Source organism: Solanum dulcamara, chromosome 10, assembly GCF_947179165.1.
Source record: "Solanum dulcamara chromosome 10, daSolDulc1.2, whole genome shotgun sequence".
Lineage (NCBI taxonomy): Eukaryota > Viridiplantae > Streptophyta > Magnoliopsida > Solanales > Solanaceae > Solanum > Solanum dulcamara.
Genome location: NC_077246.1, coordinates 35,019,114 through 35,030,133, shown reverse-complemented (window position 1 = coordinate 35,030,133; position 11,020 = coordinate 35,019,114). Strand labels below are relative to the sequence as shown.

At 35.6% G+C, this 11,020-nt stretch overlaps 1 long non-coding RNA gene across 1 annotated transcript; it reads left to right on the top strand.

Moving 5' to 3' along the window:
* The first annotated feature begins 210 nt into the window (after positions 1 to 210).
* LOC129904979 (uncharacterized) lies at positions 211 to 5,734 on the top strand. The gene is made up of 3 exons (XR_008770542.1): positions 211 to 293; positions 4,132 to 4,208; positions 5,586 to 5,734. It is a non-coding gene; the product is annotated as an uncharacterized LOC129904979 (long non-coding RNA).
* Positions 5,735 to 11,020: the final 5,286 nt, after the last annotated feature.

The following is an 11,020-nucleotide window of genomic DNA, read 5'->3' as shown; positions in this document are numbered from 1 at the left end:
TGTTGCTTTCTTAAGGATTTTCTCTCTTGTAAAACCTCTCATTTGTATTTACTTTTATTTTTGAAGTTTGGTGTACAAAGTAGGTTTCATTTGCTTACTTATATAAGTTGAAATTACTCATTCTTTTCCACTTCTAGCTAAATGGCTGACCAATGCTTTCTTGTTTGTAGTATACCCAAAGAACTTGTACAGTGAAAGAGCCATAGAGATATCTGATGTGTATAGGTTTGGAGTTCTCCTTTTAGAGTTTGAGAGGTCAGAACATTCAAAGCTAAGATAAAAATAACTATGATGTAAGTCTTACTTGTATCCTTAGTTATTACCATAGGTGAAAATAAAATATACTTCATGTAAACATTTTTCTAACTCGAAAGAAGTGAATTCTGTTTAAACTCACTGCAGATGACTTTAGGCCATGAACCAAACCAAGATACTTTTTATCACTAAGATATATAGCAAAGCTATTACCTTTTCTGTAATGACCCTCCAGGTCATTTTTGTCTTTCTCCGATATTTTCAATATTTATAGCTTTCTTGTAGAGACCCTAATCCATTTATGTTTGCTGGCACTGACAATTCGGTCACCTGGTCATTCATTTGAGTTTTATGCCCGATTTCCTATTTTAGAGCTCTTGGAGTTTAAACAATTGACTTAGGTTTAAAAATATAGAAAGACAACCTTAGAACGGAATTCTAATAGTTCCATCAACTCCAGAATGACCAAATTAGGTTAGTAGCATGGTTGGTATGGGTATCGAGGCAATCAGTGCGAGTTTGAGGCCATTTGACGCTTTAGCCTTTGAAATTTGGACAAAAGTTGACCTTGGTCGACATTTTTGGTAACCATGCTCGAATTAAAATTTGGTCAGCGTGGTTAGCTCTAAAATGTCAAGTTTAGTCTAAAATGACCTTTTATTCGTGTCCGAGGCTTCTGGTCTCATTTCGAGCTCTCTCATGGAAATGAAAAAAATTATGCTTGGGTGTAGGGCCCATATTTTGTCGAAAAAACCTTGGATGGAAATTTCGACTATGCTATTGCGTCCGAAACGTCCAATTTTATGGGGTAGCATAGTCCATTTGCATGCACGGGATTCCGAATGAATCCCGAACAGCTCATCGGAGCTTGTTTAAAGCTCAAGTTTGAGCTGGTGCCAGCATTATTGCTCATTGCATTCGCGATCCATAGGCATCGCGTTCACGAAGAACTATTTCCTAGATCTTCATGTTCGCGAGGATGGGGGTCGCGATTGCGATGTATTGTCTCACCAGGTCTTTTAATTTAAGACCAGACGTGAATAACCTTGACCCCTATTCTCTTTATGGCAATTTTGGGAGCTAGAAAGCTCCAAATTAGGTGATTCCAAGTCCGGTGGGTTCGTATTGATCGTGGGTACGTGTTGGTAGGTTCAGGGAAGCATTCAATGCATCATTTTGAGGTAATTTTCACCATAAAAGGGTTGCCCTAGCTTAACTTTAAGCTTCGATGGTGATTTTAATTGTTGGACTGATTTAGGTTATTTTGAGCATCGATTTGTGCCCCATTTTGGGGTACAATCTCAATAATGCATTTAGAACATTATTTTTGGGATTCCCATTGTGGGTCCCATAATCCCGTTTTAGACCCAATTTTGGGTCCGTCTTCAAAAATTATAATTTTAGAGATAAAACATCCATGTTGACGAGGTTTCACCTTTTGATAACGTAGAGGCATTTGGAGTCATTTTTGGAGCGAAAAGCTATCAGAAAGTGGACTCAGAGCGCGCGTGTTCGGCTTCGAGGTAGGCTACAGTCTCCATTCTTTTGATTGAGTTTCATAAGGTATTATTTAGTATAAATTTCTTGTGGTTTGGATTGTATATGACGGGTTAGGCTTGACTCCTAAATTATGGTATCGTTGTCCTGGTATAAACATTAGGCTAGTTTACCTTTATGAGATTTCCCTTGTAGTTGGTAAGATTGTGGACTATGCTTTAGTTTGCCTTTGGTTAACCTATTTTAGGTGATTTGTGCCTTAGACTTGAGTTGTGGTTGGTTTGAACCTTAGTGTCACGACCCAATTCCTTAGGTTATGATGGCACCTACTATAATTCACCAGTAGGTAAGCCAACCCATAAATCCAGAACGATAAGTAAAGGGTTTGAGGACAGGAACTAAACAAGAGTGGAAAATTATAAAATAAGTAGAATAAATAAGCGGAAGCAAATCCAAACATGATATATCAACTAAAGATCCCTCCCAGAACCTGAAAGTCATAAGTACAGAGCTGCTACAAAATAAAAGACGAGTACAAGTCTCGAAAGTGGACCAAAATATATACAATAACTAGCTAGTCTCAAAAGGCAAAAGACGGGCCATCCATACTGAAGGAGACAAAAATGATCCAAAACCAAGTGCTCACCCTAGTCTCTAAAGCTGACTGCAATAGGCTCGGTCTATCCACGGCGGTAGATAGTGCTCGATCCTGTATCACAAAAGTAGATGCACAATGTAGTATGAGTACCAAGATAACAGGTACTAGTAGACATCATAGGCCAACTGAGTAGAAAAGGTAAAAAAATAATATGAAAAAGAGGAATAAGCCTAAATAGGAATCATCATAAGCATCTAAAGTGAACAGGATACTACTTATGAGAACTACAACTACTATACCCAATTGGGACCCTATAACCCTAGCCGGTACACTCGAGCGCAAGTTAAATAAAATTCCGGACGAACCCCCATAAGCCCACTGGGTACACAGAATAGCTACAACTACCGAGGTAGGAACCAAGAATTTGCGATGTCAGGAACCAAAGAATAGTATCATTTCCAAACCCAGAATCTCCAAAAGTCAATGAACTAGGGGTGCCTTAGGGGTTGAGGCCGAGACTGGGACCAAGATACTCGCCCGAATATTCAACGTGGCCAAGGTTGGGAATTGGTACCCGGATGCTTTTCATAATACATCAATGCGGTCGAGGACAGGATTGGGTACCCGGATGCTCGGCGGAACATATCAATATAATCGAGGCCAAGGATGGATACACAAATACTCGTCATACTACCAAGTCGGTAGAGGCTGGAGTTGGCTCCCCAGATGCTCCCCGATAATTCAGAATAGAAGTCGGGACTAGGTACTCAGATGTTCAAAGATAATTCATCCCATAGTGCTAAATATTCTCCTTTCCGACTAGACAACAATAGAACTGAGAATCTCCTTCTCAATGTGCCACTGATATGCCGCCAAAACTTGAACTGGAGCCAAAGACAAACGATCACGAAATCTAGTATTACTGATGCATCTCGAGCTAACTGCAATCTTTTTCTGTCCGTGAAGATCCATCATCATTATATTGAGTTATGGATGAGGGTGTTCTTAAGATCAAGGGTATTGCCTAGCTAAGCCAAACTACAAGGCACTAGCCCGCTATACTAATCTACAAGGATCTAAGTCCGTCGGAGCGACGTCGGGGTAACTAAAGTAGGTTTACAACCTATACTAAGGCCAAAATACTCCACAATATCAAAAACATGCTCATTCAACTCTCCATACAATACTAACAAATAAAGACAAGATAGACATGCTTCCAAATACCCGAAAACCCAAAAAAGCTTAAAGCATGATTTCTAACATCTGAGATATACTATTAAGTTACCTAACCCAAATTCCAACTATTTCAACATTCTTTTACATATTCCATCTCAATCTAAATAAAGGAAAGCCGTAGCCTACCTGTAGGCTGAACACGCAAGCTCCAAATCATAGTACCAGAGCTTTTCCCTTATGAAAAACCTCGGAACCCTGCCACACTGTGGGTTTATTTGCATAGAACGTCATGATATGAATAGTGTTGGCTATGGATATTTTGTTTTGGTAAATTTGTTGTTCCAAGCTATCCCTTAATGTTCTTAGTTTAAAATTCGAAATTCTTGTTGCATGATCGTTTCTTGACTTTTTTTGACCCCATCTTATATTTTAAATGGTAAGATGAACTTGGAGTACTATTTAGGGACCAACTTTTGGGGTCTATTCCAAATTTTGAATGCTAGTCCCATAATTCCCAATTTTGACTCCGAAATTGGCCTGTCTCTGAATTCGATAATTTTAATGTCATAACGATTGTATTGAAATTTTGATTCCATTCTTGGTAGCATGGCAGTGTTCGGAGACCGTTTGGAAGGAAAAAGCTTCAGTTCCTTGAGTGGGATCACGCGCGATCGACCTACAGGTAGGCTACAGTTTTTCCCTCTTTTGATCGAGCATGTTTAGGCATTTGTGTACTGAATTATATGATCTTGGAGGGGTTTGGGAATTGATCATGCTAAATTCCTAGAATTCATGTCCTAGGTGCTATTTTCGTGGAAATTTCGGACTGTTAAAGAATGTCTCCTGTTATTTTTCATCACCATACCTTGTGGTATGTGTTGTGCTTTTCATTTAGGTCTTTGGAAGAGTGTTTGGCCTTAGTCTAGGCTTAGACAATTTTACCTTAGACTTTCTTGATTTTGGTGTCATTGGGCCTTAGAACTTTTTTGATATCGATTCGGATAGCTTAGCTTCCTGTAGACTGATATAATAGACTTGAGTTTGATAGTCTGAGCTTTAGCTAGACAGTAACATAACTTTGGAACCTTATCTCCATAATGTCCTATCTTTCTATCGGTTCTGCATTGCTGGATTTTTTGTTCGGGAAGTCTATTCGTCGATTTTTGTTGGATGTGGTTCAGGCTGGAGTGATTTGTTAATGGAACTCGGATTGGGAGTACTCCCCGTGAAACTCGGTTGGCCTCTGATCCTGATTCTAACCAAATAGCCTCTGTTCATAGTTCAAGTCCTTAATTCACTCCACCAAGCGGGGTTCAAGTCCTTGACTTGGTATCATTGCCTCGGTTTGAGTCCCTAGCCTTACTTAGCAGTAGTTCAAGTCCTCCTCTATTATCAACGTTGGTTCAAGTCTATCTCTCCTTACTAGATTTGGTTCGAGTCCTTAACTACTATTACCTTTGTTCAAGTCCTTGGTCTCCCTTGCACGTGGTTCAAGTCCATGATTATCTATTACTTTGGTTCAAGTGCTTAGTCTCTTTTGCACGTGGTTTGAATCCACAATTATCTATACCTTGGTTCAAGTCCTTGGTTATTATCAAATCTCGGTTCAAGTCCCTGATACTTTTATGATTGTTCGGTTCAAGTTCTTAACTTTTTTCAACTTTGGGTTAAAGCTTCAGGCTTATGAAATAGTTCTGTTCAAGTTCGCGGAAAATTATGGCATTGTTGGAACTTTATCAGATTCACTCATTTTACTTCAAATATCCTTTCTCCCGTCGGGCTTATGGGAGTCCATTCAGGTGGTTACTTTTGTACTTGTGCATGAGCGTACCTATCGCATTTATGGGAGCTCGACAGATTTAGCTAGTTTCTCTTTATTTGTGTGTTGAATACGCTCGTGTACATAACTACCTTGATTTCTTGCTCAGTCTTTAGTTGTGATTAGTTTCTCGTATTTCTGTTTATTTTTTCTTATCTTGCTCAATCGGTCTATGATGCCTACTGGGTACCTATTGTTTTAGTACTCATACTATACTTTGCATCTATTTTCTTGATGCAGGTTAGAGTACTAGCTATCGATGTTGATTCGAGCCAGCTGCAGTCTTGATCGGAGGTGAAAGTGAGCACACAACGTCCTGGGTTTACCCATCTCTTTCTATATATATATATATATATTGTTTGTCTTTTACTTTTTGAGATAGTCTTATTTCTGTGGTCTACTTTTGGGACTTCTACTCTTTTTATAGTAGCTCTGTACATGTGACTTCTAGGTTTTGGGAAGAATCTTTTGATTTGTATACATTTTGTTGTACTTTCGCCGTTAATTTATGTTTCTGTTATTTCTTTATTGTTTTAGTTGTATTGTTGGTGTTTTACCCTGACATCCTATTACTCACAGTTCTAGGATATGGGTCAACTTGCCTACTGGTAAGTCATTGTAGGCGCCATTATGACATGATAAATTAGATCATGACACTACCCTAGTGGGCGACTCTCTTATCGGCAAAAGTTTTTATTGAGGTTGTATGATAGGGATTATTGGCTGTTAGATCTCTGCAGACCTGATAGAGCTAGAGATGCTGGACTTTAACATAATTATGGGCATGGATTGGCTGAGATTGTGTTATGTCAATATTGACTGTCAAGCAAATATTGTTAGATTTCACTTTCCATGAGAGGTAGTTTGATAGTAAAAGTGTAGTACAATAACGCCTAATGGTACATTTATTTCATATATTCAGGCAAGAAAATTGATTTGCTAAAGCTTGTATCTATCATATTGTTGGGGTTCAGGACATTGGCCTTCAACTATCGACCTTATAGGTTATTCTGGTGGTTAATGAATTTTCAGATGTCTTTCCAGATGAGCTCCCTGCTATTCCCAAGAACAAGAGATTGATTTTGTTGTTAATACATTAGTAGATGTACAACCAATATCAATTCCCCTAAATAGAATGACACCAATAGAATCGAAGGAATCGAAGGAGCAACTAAAAGACTTGTTAGATAAGGGCTTCATTAGACCAAGTGCATCACAGTGTAGTTCCCCAGTAATGTTTGTGTGGAAGAAAGATGGTTCATTGCGCATGTGTATAGATTATCGAATGTTGAATAAAGTGACTATAAAGAATAAATACCCGCTGCCAAAAATTAATGACTAGTTTAACCAGCTACAAGGTGCCCGATGTTTCTCAAAGATTGATTTATGTTTAGGGTACCATCAGGTGTGGGTTCAGGAGAGTGATATTCCAAAGATAGACTTCAGGACCAGATATGATCATTTTGAGTTTCTTGTGATATTTTTTTGGGATTGACAAATGCCTTACAATATTTATGGACTTGATGAAAAACATACTTAGGCCATTCTTAAACATGGTTGCAATTTTTTTTATTGATGATATTATCGTATATTCACGATCAGAGTCAGAGCATAGATACCATCTCCATGCGATGCTTATGGTACTCCGAATTCATAAATTGTATGCTAATCCCTCAAAATGTGAGTTCTTATTGCATTCCATGGCCTTCTTGGGCGATGTTGTATAAGCTATTGGTATATAGATTGACTTACAAAAGACGGAGGCCGTGATGACTATTGACACTTAATTTTGATCCTCCACAATGTAAATTAGTTATCAAGCTTGTTCACTTTTAAATAATTTGAAGTAATTATTTTTTAAAAAACAATCCAAAAATATTTTTGAGTTATTTTAAAGAAATTTTTGTCATTTTTATAGTTTTTAATAATTTACATATTTCTATATAATTATACCCTTAATTATTACTTTTATGATTATTCAAAAATCATCTCAAAAAGATTTTAATCTTATTAATTATTTTATAAATTAGTAGCTTATAATTTTTAATAAATTAATTCTTAATTAATTTAATTACTTTATCTTGTTAGAATTAAGAAGCTTGTTAATTAATTGGTGTTAATTCATCTTGTTTTAATTTTAGCTAAATTTCCTAAGTAAACCCCATTCGACTAATTTCTTAATTCTTTTGGCTATAATTGAAACCATATACCTCTTTTTATAATTTACAATTCTACCCATCCCACCCAATTCTCGCAATAAACAACCAACCCTTCCCAATCTCCCACTAATATACTAACACCTATACATTTTCCTATTACTACACTACAGTAAACCAACTACGTTACCTATGTTAATCTTTTCAAATTGCCATGTGGCACAAAATACACCACCCCACCACCCAACCCTTTAATTAATATATTCCTTCAACCTTCAACATATACATATGTAATGTCCATTTTTTTCTTTATTACCTTACAACAACAGCTAACCAAATATACTCCCACTACCGGCCCATTTTTCCAATGCCTACATATATATTAGTAAAAATATCTAAGAATCACATACTGTATAAGCCTAATTTTATCTTATCCCAATCCTTTTTAATTTTATAAAAATACCTTAAAAAACTCCATCTGGATACATCCAGTGAGTGCGGATACATAACAGTTGACACATAAGTCTAATAAGTTTGTTGAGACTTAAAAGGAAACAAAACGTAAAAATTAAATTTTAGTTGAGCAAATAACGCACACGAATCGATATCAATATCTTCCAATTCGTACCTGTTTCAAATCATTCAAAATTCAAATTTCCTTCTACCTCCAACACAATCCAATACGTAACAGAGTTTTATTTTTCAAAAATAGAGGCTGATACATGATGAACTTAACAATTTTATTGAGGCATTCTGAAATTTGGAGAGTGATGTGAGTTATGCACGATACAAGAGCGAAGGAATAGTTGTTAGTCAAATGATTTTGTTTGTGAATCTCAAATCTTCCATTGCAACAAAATTAGATATCGATAAGATGAGGAAAAACATAAAAATCCAATACATAATTGAAGAAAATTCTTCTCCAATGATAATTAAAAATGATATGGGAGTAAGATTGTATATGGAGGTAAAAAGACGAGCCTGGAATTTAAATGTATCTATTATGCATTGATACAAGTGATAAAAATGGACAAGAGATACATTGCTTTGATCTTTCATCAGGTGAAATTATTTGTCTCGAAGATTCAGGAAAAGATGCACAAGCTCTTGTTGTGGTTGAATAAAAAATTGACGATTCATGTTACATTCCTGAATTATAAATAACGAATTACATAAGTGATACAGATAGTACATATGTTAAGGAGAAGCAACTGTATAAGGATAAATCAACACAAATCTCTATTATGGCGAAATACAAAATAGAGCACAACTTCAATTTCAAGGTAAAAAGATCTGATGTGAAAAGGTACGTAAGGAATAAGTGTGTTGTGAATTTGATACAAAGATATATTTATTGTCTACGGAGTTTTGTGATACTTTCTTTTTGTTTATTGTTAATGATACATTATTGTTCAAAACTACGCATGAAATTGTAGATAACATTTTTTGGTGATATTAATAGGTGTTAGATACATAAGAATTTTTATGTGTCTGATATGTATTAAAATGTCAAGTTAAATTTGAATTATAAGTGAATGTATATCATAAGTGAATGTTTAAGATCTATATTTTTAGTTTGATAAGTAGAAGACAGATGAATATACCTTTAACTGATATATAAAAATAATACATCGGTGGTATGTATCTGATACAATAGTTGATGTTATGTATTAATTTGAATAAGTACCATTTTATAACTGATACATGGATGGTAAAAATTTATTTTGGAAATGTATCAGATACATTGAATACTGATACATTAAATGCAGATAGATAACCTTTAAAATTGAGAGGAGTAAAGAAAGAGACCAACACAAAGATATATTAAACAACAACTGATAAGTAGTTGCACAGTAAAAGATTAACATAATAGTTGGTCAAAAATATTTTACAAATATTGCATAACCAAAAAATGTTTACTATTTCTATCAAAAATAAATGTCTACATTTTACTACTATAAAGTTCAAAAAATTACTCGACATCTATAATTTCTCCTTGACCAGGAAAGATAAAATATGTCATAGGCTTTGGTGGAGCATCAGTTTTGCTAATTTAACCATCCTTGTCCTTTCAACAACCATAATTCCACAATAGAGATGTGTATCTTGAATGGAAGTATTCAATATTTAGTTTAGTAGATGGAGTAGAAATTCCATCACTTAGATATTCAGCAAAAACAGCCATGAAAACACCACAATCTCTGCAAATCAGAATTAATCCACTTTAAGAAAATTAAAAGAAATTTAATCAATGAAATATGCATAATGTTTTATAACTCACAAGCTGTCGCTCCCTTGTTGCGCAATGCCTTCAACATATTCAACTCGATATGGGTGATGTGGTTCAATGTCATGACCCGACCTAGGACCAAGTTGTAACAAGGCGATCGGGATGTGAGGGACCCCAACCATAAGCCATATTAATATACATCACATACATAAGGTAAAGAATAACATAAACATGAGTGGAAGTAATCATTAAGGGGGGAATGGGACTAAGGGAGATCAACTCTATAAATATCCAACCGGACTACATCATAAAGCGTCTAAACATGCCTCTTGTCTAGTCTTTGACGGGGGTTAGGACAAGCTCCTAGCTCACCCTAACAATAGAAGAAAGTGTAAACAATAGTAACATGAATAAAAGTTTTGTCCTCGGTAGAATGAGGACTCACCAATTTCTTTGAAATCTAAAGAAAATCTCTAGCCACGAGTGGGGTGATTGTGAGTGTCGTCTGCCCTTACATTATGAGATAATGTAGGCAAAATATGAGTTAGTACGTTTGAATGTACTAAGTATATGAGATATGCATGAACAAGTAAAGAACATAATCAATATGTCATAGGATGCATGACCAATCATAAAGAACACGAGTATAGTTTAAAAGCAACTTAAATCATAAGAAACTCTTGGTCAATGCATATCATAAAATTTTATTGTAAACTCATAACTTGACATCTCATAATTTCAACTTCAACTTGTGTGGGCTATGACCTTTAACTAACAACTAAGACCATATGAGGTACCTTGCCAGAGCATATTCTAAAAATAACTTAACTCAACTCAACTGTGCTATATGTGGATCCACTAGCTAGGCCATGAAGGCAACCTATGTGGGCAACGTAGTTTGGGACTTTAGGTTGCTACTAGGATTCTCTTAGGTAACTAACTGCATTATCAGACCGAACCCTACCTAGAAGTCCGCTCGATTCTTAGTCAATATACCAACGGAAACTCATAAACATGATCATAACATAGTAGGGAAAGATAGTAACTGCCTATCAATCCATATTTAAAACATATTAGGAATATTTCATCTATTGAGTGATTCATAGGAATCCATATCTTCGGTGAGAATTGTCCTTATAAACATCTTTAAATATATTTTGATCTTAACTCTGATCATCATCATAACTTTAACTTTAGAATCATAAATCTCAACTTCAACTCATATAAAACTTTCATTGGAAATCATTTAACTCATGATCAACTAATAATTCATCTTAAAATCTTAATTC